Genomic DNA, 12,500 nt, shown 5'->3' with positions numbered 1-12,500 from the left:
ATTATTCTTAACATGCAGAGGGTCTTGCGGGTTTGAGATTAATCAAGGCTACATCTAAATATTACATTGTGCAGGAGGGAAATAGCCAAAAAAAATATTGAAAAGGGAACATTTTTGTAGTTATTTTTTTATTTATTTACAGTGCATTAAACATTTCGACAAAGCATCTTCATCAGAGTCCTGAAGGAGTCCAAGGACTCTGATGAAGATGCTTTGTCGAAACGTTTGTCTAAATAAGAAATACAGTAACTAAAAAGACATCTGTATGGCACCCGAATTTTTCCCTTTTCAATAATGTCCAGCCCTACGCTGGTTGCACCACATAGTGATGTCAAGGCCTGCAGATGAAAACTGGTGGAGACGTGCACACACACTATCGCCTAATGATTCCCACAGCTTTTAACTGGGTGCTGAATCCTAAAACATAGATGAATGAAAGAAGGACGGCACTCTTCAGATTTTTCTGTGCTTATTCACCCGCGGTGGGCAAATAACCAAATAACAATCTGAAGAGTGTTGTCCTTGTAGATGACAAGCGATTGCACTGCTTACTGTAAAAGAGCCTGTAGATTACCCACCAGTAGCATGGGGGCCTCTAGGGGAGGAAAAGTGGTACAGATTCTAAGGGCCCAAGCACTGACAGGGGCCCATAAGGGGGCCCAAGCACTGACAGGGGCCCTTAAGGGGGCCCAAAATTCGAATCTTTCATGGGGCCCAACATTTCTGGCAGCGCCCCTGCACCAGTAGCATGCCTAAGTACTGTATTTGGGGATGAATGACGGCACACAGACATAATTAGTGGAGAGGAAGTAACCCTGAACACGAGAGGCAGGAAAGAGTTAATTCCTCATGTGATGATCTGATGTTCCAATTAGGCGGGATATTCAGTGATGCACAGGCTGTTAGGCACGCTCCACAGTACTCTACTCTACAACACACGCTACCAGGCCCCCGTGCATCTCATATGCTGCATCCGCCACACACTTACACAGTACACACCATGCGTATATAATGTACACATACACACACACACTGAAACACAAATACACACTGAATAGGCTGTTAGGCACCCTCTACAGTCAGGGCCGGATTAACGCACAGGCTAGATATGGCTGCAGCCCAGGGCCCCCCACATGCCAGGGTCCCCCGCAGGCTAGATATGGCTGCAGCCCAGGGCCCCCCACATGCCAGGGTCCCCCGCAGGCTAGATATGGCTGCAGCCCAGGGGCCCCCACATGCCAGGGGGGGCCTGATTCCCAAAAGTGAAAAATTGTAGAATTGTGACAAGATGCAACATTGAAAAAATCATCCATCCGGTTTAGTTGAGTTGGTAGACATGCCATCCTGAATTTTTAGCTTGTAATTACAGTATGACACTGTCAACCTAGATTTTCCATGAAATTTTCCCTACAGGGGGCCCCCACAGCAACCTGTATCCTAGGGGCCCTAGGCCACCTTAACCCAGCCCTGTCTACAGTGCTCTACTCTACCACACGGCTCTATAACAGGCCCCCGTGCATCTCAAACGCTGCATCTGCCACACACTTACACACATCATGCGTACCTAATGTACACACACACACACACACATTGAAGCACAAATACACACTAAATACTGTAGGCATGTAGGAGATGAGCAAACCAATGCCTAGACAGAGGTGCATGCTATATATGCACACTCTTGTTAGTAGCATAAATACACACACACACACATGCACACACACACACACACACACACACACACACACACACACACACACACACACACACACACACACACACACACACACACACACACACACACACACACACACACACACACACAAATGGTTACACATTCACAGACGCACATGTTTTTAGACACATAACCACCACATGCGCAAACACACACAAACACACACACACACACACACACACACACACACACACACACGCACGCACGCACGCACGCACGCACGCACGCACGCACGCACGCACACACACACACACACACACACACACACACACACACACACACACACACACACACACACACACACACACGATATGCTCAGCAACTCAGCATAATGAGAGTCCACAGACGTGATGAGAAGCACATGTTCAGCCGAGGGCTCATATTAATAATTCATTGTTCATAATCAGTCTCTCTATCAGGGCAGGACTGGCCATCTGGCATAGCGGGCATTTCACTTTTGGCTTAAAAGGGCCCCTCATAATTATCAGCGCAGAACTTACTTACTGCTGGGCCCCACATCCTTGTGGGCCCCTAATTTCAGAAATGTGCAAAGTTAATTTAAAATATATATATATATATATATATATATATATATATATATATATTTCTGAAAATAGGGGCCCATGAGGTTGCGGTGCCCACCAGAAAATGCCAGATGGGCACTGGTGGGCCTCGCATCCTCGTGGGCCCCTATGGCTACAGGGCTGGACTGGCCATCTGGCATAGCGGACATTTCCCGGTGGGCACAGCACCCTCAAAACACTAAAATAGCACCTTGGTTCCTAACATGCCAATTGGTGACGTGCTTAACGAATGACTTTTGAGGGGGCCATGTTTATATTTTGCCTAGGGCCCAAAAATGTCTAGATCCACCCCTGTCTTGGACGGCTGGGCTGTCACTGCATACCACTCTGTGGCTTCCCTGTCTGCAAGGCTAGACTGGCCATCTGGCATAGCGGGCATTTCGCAGTGGGCACTGCACCCTCATCGGCCCCTATTTTCAGAAATGTAAAAAAAAAAAAAAAAGAAGAATGTTAGGATGCGAGCCCACCAGTGAGTCAGTTCTGTGCTGCTAATTATGAGGGGGGGGCCTTTAAGCCAGAAGTGCCCGGGCCCTCTTTCTCCCCCATCATCCTGTCTTCATGCTGTACGTGGCCCCCCGATGCATTTCACGGCTGTTTGTCTTAGGAAGGCTGTTGCCCAAGGCGTCTACCTCTGCCTCCATCGGCCACAACTTCCACCCAGAGGTAAAAGGAATGGACTTTTGGTTGATGGCTGGGTTGGGGTAGGACGGGGGTTGGGGTAAATGTTATAGCATTTTTGCAACAGCCAGCCCGAGGTGGGATTGGTGTTTTCGGTTGTTAGTTGCTGTATTATTCCGCAACCTTTACTCCAGAGGATGGGTTGGAGTTTGGGTTGAGGTTGGTTGGATATTACACACTCTCTGCAACTTCCCTTTGGGGTAGTGTTGTTTGGGTTTGAGTTTGGGTTTGGCAGGGGTTGATGATGCAGCCTTAATGCAATATCCACCCCCACCTTGGCGGGGGGTATGGGGGTCCTTCCCCAGAACATTTTGTATTTCTTAGATGAAATTTCCTGCATTTTAACCAAATTGTGGGCTCAGTTTCAACTCTATACAGAACAGTACTTTTGTTTCTAAATACGGGACAATCCCATTATTTCAAGGGATCTCTGTTCACTTATTATTTCATTTAGGTCTACTGACAATGTCTAAATAGTGTAGCCTATCCATTTATTTCTTTATTAGGGCTATGGTGGTTAAGCATTGGTGGCATTTTAACTTGTACTTTATATTTACGGTATTCAGAAAAAAATACTAATTTGTTGCATATTAATGACCATATCAGCATGTTTAGGTGAATAGGCCCAGGGGGGGCACAGCAGCTTGGCTGGGGGGGCAATGCCCCCCAATGCCCCCCCCGTGGCGCCGGCCCTGCCCAGCCGTAAGGTTGGAGTTTAGTTTTGATGGTTGGAGTTGGGTTAGGGTAGGGTGGGGTGGATGATTTCCTCCAACATCCACTCGGAGGAGTTTGGGGTTGGAGTCGGGACTGGGGGTTGGGGTGGCTATTGCAAGCCCTCATGCAACATTCAGTAAACCTCATGTGCATGCCGCTATAAACGCAGAGAAGCGGATATCCCACTTAACCTCGTAGTGACATTTTTCGTTGGCGGCATCCTGTCTACGTTGTGAAAAAAAAACAAGAACTCCACCATTCTTTAGAAAGAGAGCGAGGCAATTGGTGTCCCCAGAATGTGCCTGTCACAAACAGTCTTCTGTATATGACATGACCCCAAAACCTGGCCACTCCTTAAAATAAAATAGGAAAAAAAGACGAGGGGAAAGAAAAGACACACAAGAAAAAGAAAGACAAAAATATGTGCTGATTTGGGGCTTTAAGATTCTGGAGCTGTCACAGCCATGCTGATACTCAAGAGTCTGCCAGAGAGAGAGGGGGAGGGGGTGGAGGAGGAAGAGAGGGACAGAGAGAGGGAGACAGAGAGGGGTGGAGAGGGAGAGAGGGTCAGAAAGAGGGAGAGAGGGAGAAAGAGAGAGAGACAGAGAGACAGAGGTGGAGGGAGAGAGAGACAGAGAGAGAGAGAGACAGAGAGAGGTGGCGGGAGAGAGGGAGAAAGAGAGAGAGACAGAGAGACAGAGGTGGAGGGAGAGAGAGACAGAGAGAGAGAGAGACAGAGAGAGGTGGAGCTAGAGAGATAGAGACAGAGAGGGAGAGAGAGAAAACTGCAGAGTGAGATCTCTAAATGTCACCATTGCCTTCTAGGGCATACACACTGGGCCTGTCACCAGCATTGTCAACTGCGGAGCCAGTGCATACGCGCGTCTGTGTGTGCTTGTGTACATGCGTGCGTGTGTATGTGTCTGCGAGTGTGTTTCTGATTAATGTTGTGAATAGGGATGTGTATAGTATATGTGTACATACAATGGTTGTGAATATGAAGAGTTCAGATGCAAAACCCCCTAACTCCATTTCTGAAGACCTGCACTTCTATATTTTTTAGAGAACCCCGTTGTTGGTTTGGTTTACATTCATGTACTTGATAATACATATAAATAGTTATATTACATAAATAAAATAAAAAAAAATATGCAATTTTGATAGCTTTGTATTAAATAAAAATGAATTAAGATTATTTTCTGAAAAGGCACTTAGGGGGTTTTGCATCTGAACTCTTCATATGTATTTGCCTGTGTTTGCTATTATGTGTACAATTCTGCATGCAATTGCTCTACTTACTATGTACTGTACGTATGTGTGTGTATGTCTGGGTGTGTGAAGAAGAGAGTGCAAGTGGGGGGGTTGCACACAGTCTAAGGGGTCACTGATAGCTGTTGTGGAAGTGGTTGTGTGTGTATGTCACAGTCTGTCTATCTGAATGTCTGTCTGTCTGTCTCTCTCTATCTATCTGTCTCTCTGTCATTACAAAAAATTGTAAATGTTTGATAAATATGAAATATTAACATAACCTTTCCCACACATTTACAAAAAGCATTAGTTCATTAGTTCATCATTAGTTAATTATTTACTTTAAGTCTTTATTATGCCATAAGTGTTACGGTGAGGGGGCTGGGTGGGAGGGGGGTTGGAGTTGACTAGGACGGTGTGTGTGTGTGTGCGTGCGTGTGTATGTGTATGGGTGCGTGTGTGTGTGTGTGTGTGTTGACTCGGAGGGTGGGGTGGGTGCTTCTTGTTGCCTTTTTCCGCTGAGCCATGGAAGAGGAAGAGATGGAAGAGGAGGAGGAAGAGGAAGAGGAAGAGCGGCCCGAGGCAAAAGCCCTTGACCTTTCTCCGCTGAAAGGTTAGCGGTGCTTTGGCACGCCGTCCGGGACCCTAATGAAACTTTTATTGGCATGAATTTTTCATTCCAGCCCCGACGCTACTCCGTAACGCCCACGGCGCCACGGCTCCACGGCTCAGCCCCAACCTGGACCATGACAAAGTACGGGGAAAGACTATGGAAAATTGCTTCTATGTTCATAAAGTGCTCTCTCTCTGTCTCTCTCTCTCTCTCTCTCTCTCTCTCTCTGTGTGTGTGTGTGTGTGTGTTTGCGTGTGTGTGTGCGTGCGTGCGTGTGTGTGTGTCGGCCTGCCTGTATGCATGTGTGCCTGTGCATGTGTGCATGAGAAACAAAGTGAGAGACATAGTGCATGTGTGTATTTTTACATGGATGTACAGTACAGTATGCCTGTGATAACACGCAATGGTGACACACTGCAACAGACCACCAAACACATCATAAGGCACGCCACACTGCCCATAGCCATAGGACAAATGCACCCTAAAGAGCCAACCGAATCAAAGCAACACAAAACAGCCCATAGCCATTACTGTACTAAGAACCAGGGTTGAGCAGCCGAGAGCAGTGCTGGGCTGGGGGAGAAATAGGGCTCGGGCACTTTTTGCTTAAAGGGGTCCCCTCATAATAAGCGGCGCAAAACCAACTCACCTGTGGGACCCGCACCCTCGTGAGTCCCTATTTTCAGAAATAGGGCCCCTTTTTTCACATTTCTGAAAATAGGGCCCCACGAGGGTGCCGGGTCCACCGGGAAATGCCCGCTATGCCAGATGGCCAGTCCAGCCCTGCTAAGCACCCCATAGTCAGCATTCAACACCAGCCCATAGACAAAACTAAGACTCCAGGACCTCACAGGATTGTATTGTACTGCTCTCAGCTGTCCGTTTATAAAACTTGAGAAACAACATTCCCCACCACTGTCACTCCACACACACACAGTTCTGTACACATTACACACGCACGCACGCACGCACACACACACACATACACACACAAAATCACACAAACACTCATGCAGGCACGCAGGCACGCAGGCACGCACACAGACACATACATACAGTACAACAACAAATACACACCCACACGCATGCACACAAACACGCACACACACACACACACACACACACACACACACACACACACACACACACACACACACACACACACACACACACACACACACACACACACACACACACACACACACACACACACACACACACACACAGGGTGTTGTGGTATGTGTTTATAAAGAGAAGCGCTATCCAGGGGCGAGCTATTAAACAAGGGCAGGGTCATCAGAACGGTCCCCTAGTCCCCTTGTCCTGAAGCCATGTCCCCTCCTGCAACTGTAAACACTACTGACCCAGCAGACAGAGAGAGAGAGAGAGAGAGAGAGAGAGAGAGAGAGAGAGAGAGAGAGAGAGAGAGAGAGAGAGAGAGAGAGAGAGAGAGAGAGAGAGAGATTGTGTGTGTGTGTGTGTGTGTGTGTGTGTGTGTGTGTGTGTGTGTGTGTGTGTGTGTGTGTGTGTGTGTGTGTGTGTGTGTGTGTGTGTGTGTGTGTTTGTGCATGCATCTCTGTGTGTGTCCATGTGTGTGTGTGTGTGTGTGTGTGTGTGTGTGTGTGTGTGTGTGTCTGTGTGTGTGTGTGTGTGTGTGTGTGTGTGTGTGTGTGTGTGTGTGTGTGTGTGTGTGTGTGCATGCCTGTGTGTGTGTGTATGTGTGTGTGAGAGAGGGGAGAAGGAGAGGGTTAACAGAGACAGACAGAGGCCATCATGCTGTTGATGGTGTAACCTGAGCCCCGCGCTCCCAGGACATGCTTCATATTCTACCACACTGTATGCCTTCCCATCCTTGTATATCAGTGTGTGTGTGCGTGTGCGTGCGTGTGCGTGCGTGTGCGTGTGCGTGTGTGTGTGTGTGTGCGCGCGTGCGTATGTGTTTGTGTGTGTGTGCCTGTGTGTGTGTGTGTGTGTGTGTGTGTGCGTGGGTATTTAGATATGTTAATGCTGCTGGCGTGCCATGTGATTTTGTATGGGCCATGTTTGGGTGTGTGTTTACTTTTGGTATGTGAATGACTTTACTAAACCATATGACGCCAGCACATGAGCAAAAAGAACCACGGAAGTTAAACAACACCATTAAAGCGTTCGTGCGTGTGTGTGCATGTGTGTGCATGTGTGTGTGTGTGATTGTTTGTGTGTGCATGCATGTGTGAGTGTGCGCCCGCATGTGTGCCTATATGTAGGCATGCCTATATGTTTTTGTATATTTTGTGGAATCGTGTGGGTGTGTTTATACAATAGAATAGCTTTGCTCTAATGTCTTTTGCATGCACTCCCTTTGTGAATCCAGGTGTTTATGCGGCTTTTTGTTTGCCTTGTTTGGGAGTGAAAGTTATGGTGACCTTTGGGTGCACAAATTTGCATTAAAATATTTATTCACTTGCAAGTGTTTCTGTGTGTGCATGTTTCTGCGCGTGCTTCTGCGCCTGTTTCTGTGAATGTGCGTGGGAGTAGGCATGTGCGTGTGTGTTAACTACATATGTTTTTGCCATGCTCATATATTTAGCCTTTTTTGTATTTACTCTAAATTGTATGTGTGGCCAATATAGTATAGGTTGATATGTACGTTTTGGAACATTTCATAGCCTATAGATTTTTCCATTTGGTGTTTTTTTTTACTTTTAGGACCCCCCTGAATACAAATCCACCTGTTTCCATTTTTTTCGTGAACATTTAGTGGCAAATTCAAGATGGCTGCCATTGTGTGTAGAAATTTCACCATTAATGCCGTTTTAAGGTTCAATTGAACTGTTTTATAATTCCAGGGCAACATTGAATAGAAAACAAATTATTTTCAATGTTTTCCTTCATTTTTTGTGGCAAAATCCAAGATGGCTGACATAATTTATGGCGAAATTGGCATATTTAATATTTTGAAGTCTATAAAGCCATTGTTGACTTGTTTTGGTAATATTTGTTACATGAATGTGAAGTCAGCCATTACATAAACTAAGCCCATTACAAAATCCAAGATGGAAGACATTTTGTTTAGCAAAATCAACATTAATGTTGCTTTCAGGTCTATAAATCAATAAATGATACTCTACTCCATTCATTTGTGAATTCGAGCACAGAGGATTCCATGCTGGTCCAAATGATTGTTCCAACAACAATTGCTATGAGTCACTTCATGTACAGTAGGCCTACCTATTATGCAGTGCTACCTGTACAGTAATATGCACATTCACTGGATTGGCTGCCTATATCGAGGCAAAGGGCTACAAAGTTGCTTCAAGGTCGGCCTCAGCTTATCTGAAGGCTGTGAACCGTATGTTCTATTCGGGATGTTGCATTCCTCCAATGCCAACAATCTTGCCATGCTCTCTGCTCATAGAACTGGGCTCTCTGGCATGACAGTCAGAGAATATCCTCAACTGTAGTGATGGGTCATACGCATACCTTGATATGGTCTTCCCTACGGTAAGCCCACTCATGTGCTTCACACGCTCTGAACGTCCCTCATATAATTCCCAACTTACTTAGGCCTATATCATCCATGGTGTCTAATATTATGCTTCACCCATCAGTAGCATCCATTGAGATCACGTCTCTGTGGGTCTGTTGTGGCTCATCTGGTTGGCATGCCTATGTTGGCCTCATAGCAAGTCATCCCAATTCTGAAGCCATGTGTAGTGAAGAAGAGGAGAGTGGGCTCACACGACTTGGAACCAAGGCCTTCTGTTATTTGAACCCAAACCCAAAGTACTACCATATGTCATGACTCAAGGGGGCTTGGCTGTCCTCCCTGCTGGTTCCTTGGTCTGTCCTCTGTGTTTCAGGTGCAAGATTGGCAGGTGCGCTGACTGCTGATTGCCACACTATCATACACTGACCTTTGTGAGACCTTTGGCATCATGAGGATCCGTATAAGTGGCACAAGTGTGAATCTTTTATGAAAATAATTGACATAAAAATGAAAAGAAACTGGCTCCCTCAATGATGCTGCACATCATGAAGGTGGTCCTCTTGCCCATTATTTTTTTTTTACAGTTGTTCAATGAAATGAATTAATAGGATTTTCTTTTACTTTCTGATCAGTCTAGAGAGTTTAGTTGGAGGCAACAGGCCAACTTTTTGCAACTAGCCAATTGCTAGCCGACATGTGCGCACAAGATTTACAGTGTGTCACCCCAAATTCCAGATGCTCTTCCTATGAGACGAAACATTTAATGTAATGACAGTTATGTGCCTATCAAAATATTACCAATAGGCGTACAAAATAACACAATAGCTTAATAAACCTGAAAATACCAAATGTTCATATTTTGCTACAATGTTGACCATCTTGGATTTTGCTTCTAAAAATTGGAAACAGATTGTTTTGTTTTCAGAGGGGGTCCTAGAAATATAAAACACAAATATCAAAGGGGCCAGCTCAGATTTGGGATGAGACACATCAGCTGGCCATATAGAGAGGTAAGCTTACGCAATCGTTTTATAGATGTCATGTTGAATTTTTATACATTTTAAATGTTTTTTGAAAAAGTTCATGTAATGACAGACTGAACGGTCCTGTATACATCAAGAATATTAAAAATACAAGAAAAAACACTGACTTTAGAGACCTCAAAACTCCAAACATGTCATTTTTGGTCATTTGTGTCAGCCATCTTGGATTTTGGTTCTAAGGGGGGAAATAGAATCAGGTAGTTTTGTATTCAGGGGGTCCAAGACATGCTAAAAAAACACCAATTCCAAAAATTATATGACATGTTTCCTTCCATTACATTCAATTGTGTTAGAATCTGACTGCATATCCGCCATCTTGGATTTTGGGCGTTTCCACTTCGGAAAAAAATGGAAACAGGTGGATTTGAAGACTATGGGGTTTGTAGTTGATAAAAAACACAATTTGGAAAAATCTATATGAAATGTTCCTAAACCTCTTTTTTCTGACATCCACCTGCACTAGTATGTCTGTGTATTGTGTGTGTGTGTGTGTGTGTGTGTGTGTGTGTGTGTGTGTGTGTGTGTGTGTGTGTGTGTGTGTGTGTGTGTGTGTGTGTGTGTGTGTGTGTGTGTGTGTGTGTGTGTGTGTGAGTATGTGCGTGCCTGTGCAAGCGTTTGTGTGTGTGTATGTGCGTGCCTGTGTGTGAGAGTGTGTGTGCAGGGGTATAGCACCAAATTTGGGGCCCCAGGAACAACCTCTTTTATGGGCCCCCCAAGAACATTTTCCATGGAACATTTACCATAGGAGGGCCCCCGGGGGGGGGGGGGGGGGGGGCAGGTGGGCTGGGCCCTAAGAATGAGTCAGGGTTTTCCCCCCCTGTTCCACGCCACTGTGTGTGTGTGTATGCATACGATCGACACTCATGGTTGGCATAGTTTGATGAGATCCTGGTTGGTGGTGGCTGATGTGTGTGTGAGTATGAGTATGCATGTGTGTGTGTACAGTGGTGCGCATATGTTTACATACCCCAGCAGAATATACGCTTTCTTGGCAATTTCTCACAAAATATGAAGGATTACACAAAACATTTTTTTCACTCATTGCTAGTGACTAGCTTAAGATATTTATTAGCAATCTTCTGTGTTTACTCTTTGAAAAGCATGATTACAACCCAAACTACCCAAATGACCCTGTTCAAAAGTTTACATACCCTAGTTTCTGATGCTGAATATGGCCCTGTTTAACATCAAGGACCGCTCTAAATTGTTTGTGGTAGTTGTGGATAAGGCTCTTAATGTTCTCAGATGACAAAACAGCACAGTCTTCCTGGCAGAATGGTCGTTTCCTATAATATTTTTGGCTGTCTTGCTGGAACCTCACATTTGAGGTTTCCCCTGAATGGCTCAATGATGTTGAGATCAGGAGAGTGAGACGGTCGCTCAAAAACTTAATTTTATTCTTTCTGAAGCTAATGACGGATTGATGTGGCTTTCTGTGTTGAAATATTGTCATGTTGGCATGTCCAAACAATGGACCATGTGCAGTTTCAAGGCTGATGTGTGTCAAGTTTCGTCCAGTATTTTTCACAGGGTAATGTATTCATCATTCTGCGAGTATGGACCAAAAGTATAGTGCATTTTTAACTCAAATGTCCCCATGACATCAGTGGTCCATGGCCATGTTTCAGAGAAGGGATGGTGTAACTTTCATCATAGGCTCTGTTGACTGTTCTCCAAATGGTACTGTTAATAGTGGCTGAAAAAAGTTCCATATTGATCTCATTTTTCCAAATGACTTTGTCACAGGCATTCTGATGCTTCTCACTATGCTATTTGGTGTATCATATGCAAAATAACATGTTTGCATTTTTGTAGTAATGGCTTTCTCCTGGTAACCCCCAACAGCCAATCTTTCCTCAAGTACCTCTTTGCTGTACAGTTTAAAACATTTTTTCATGTTGTCCTATATTTCACCTGAAGTTATTTTTTGGTTGTCCTATGCCTCCTGAACAATTTCTCTTGCAAGGCTCATTGCAATGCAATGATTCCCTTGCCCAATGGCTTGATTCCAACCAAACCCCCTCATACTGCATTTCTGAAGTGAAATTCCAACAGTGACATCATGACAATATTTTGACACAGAAAGCCAAATCAACCCATCATTAGCTTCAGAAAGAATAAAATGAAGGTTTTTGAGCGACCATCTCACTCTCCTGATCTCAACATCATTGAGGCACTCAGGGGAAACCTCAAATGTCAGGTTCCAGCAAGACACCCAAAGATATTATAGGAAACAACCATTTTGCCAGGAAGAATGTGCTGTTTTGTCATCTGAGAACATTAAGAGCCTTATCCACAACTACCACAAACAATTTAGAGCGGTCCTTGATGTTAAACAGGGCCATATTCAGCATCAGAAACTAGGGTATGTAAACTTCTGAACAGGGTCATTTGGGTAGTTTGGGTTGTGATCATG

General features: G+C 45.0%; 1 protein-coding gene across 5 annotated transcripts in view; it reads right to left on the bottom strand.

Moving 5' to 3' along the window:
- The window catches only part of rbms3 (RNA binding motif, single stranded interacting protein), a 369,080-nt gene that overhangs the window by 278,959 nt on the left and 77,621 nt on the right, over window positions 1-12,500 (bottom strand). The window lies entirely within an intron of this gene.

Source organism: Engraulis encrasicolus, chromosome 5, assembly GCF_034702125.1.
Source record: "Engraulis encrasicolus isolate BLACKSEA-1 chromosome 5, IST_EnEncr_1.0, whole genome shotgun sequence".
In the NCBI taxonomy this organism is placed as follows: domain Eukaryota; kingdom Metazoa; phylum Chordata; class Actinopteri; order Clupeiformes; family Engraulidae; genus Engraulis; species Engraulis encrasicolus.
Note: the sequence above shows the minus strand (reverse complement) of the source record. Positions and strands in the feature narration are given on the sequence as shown.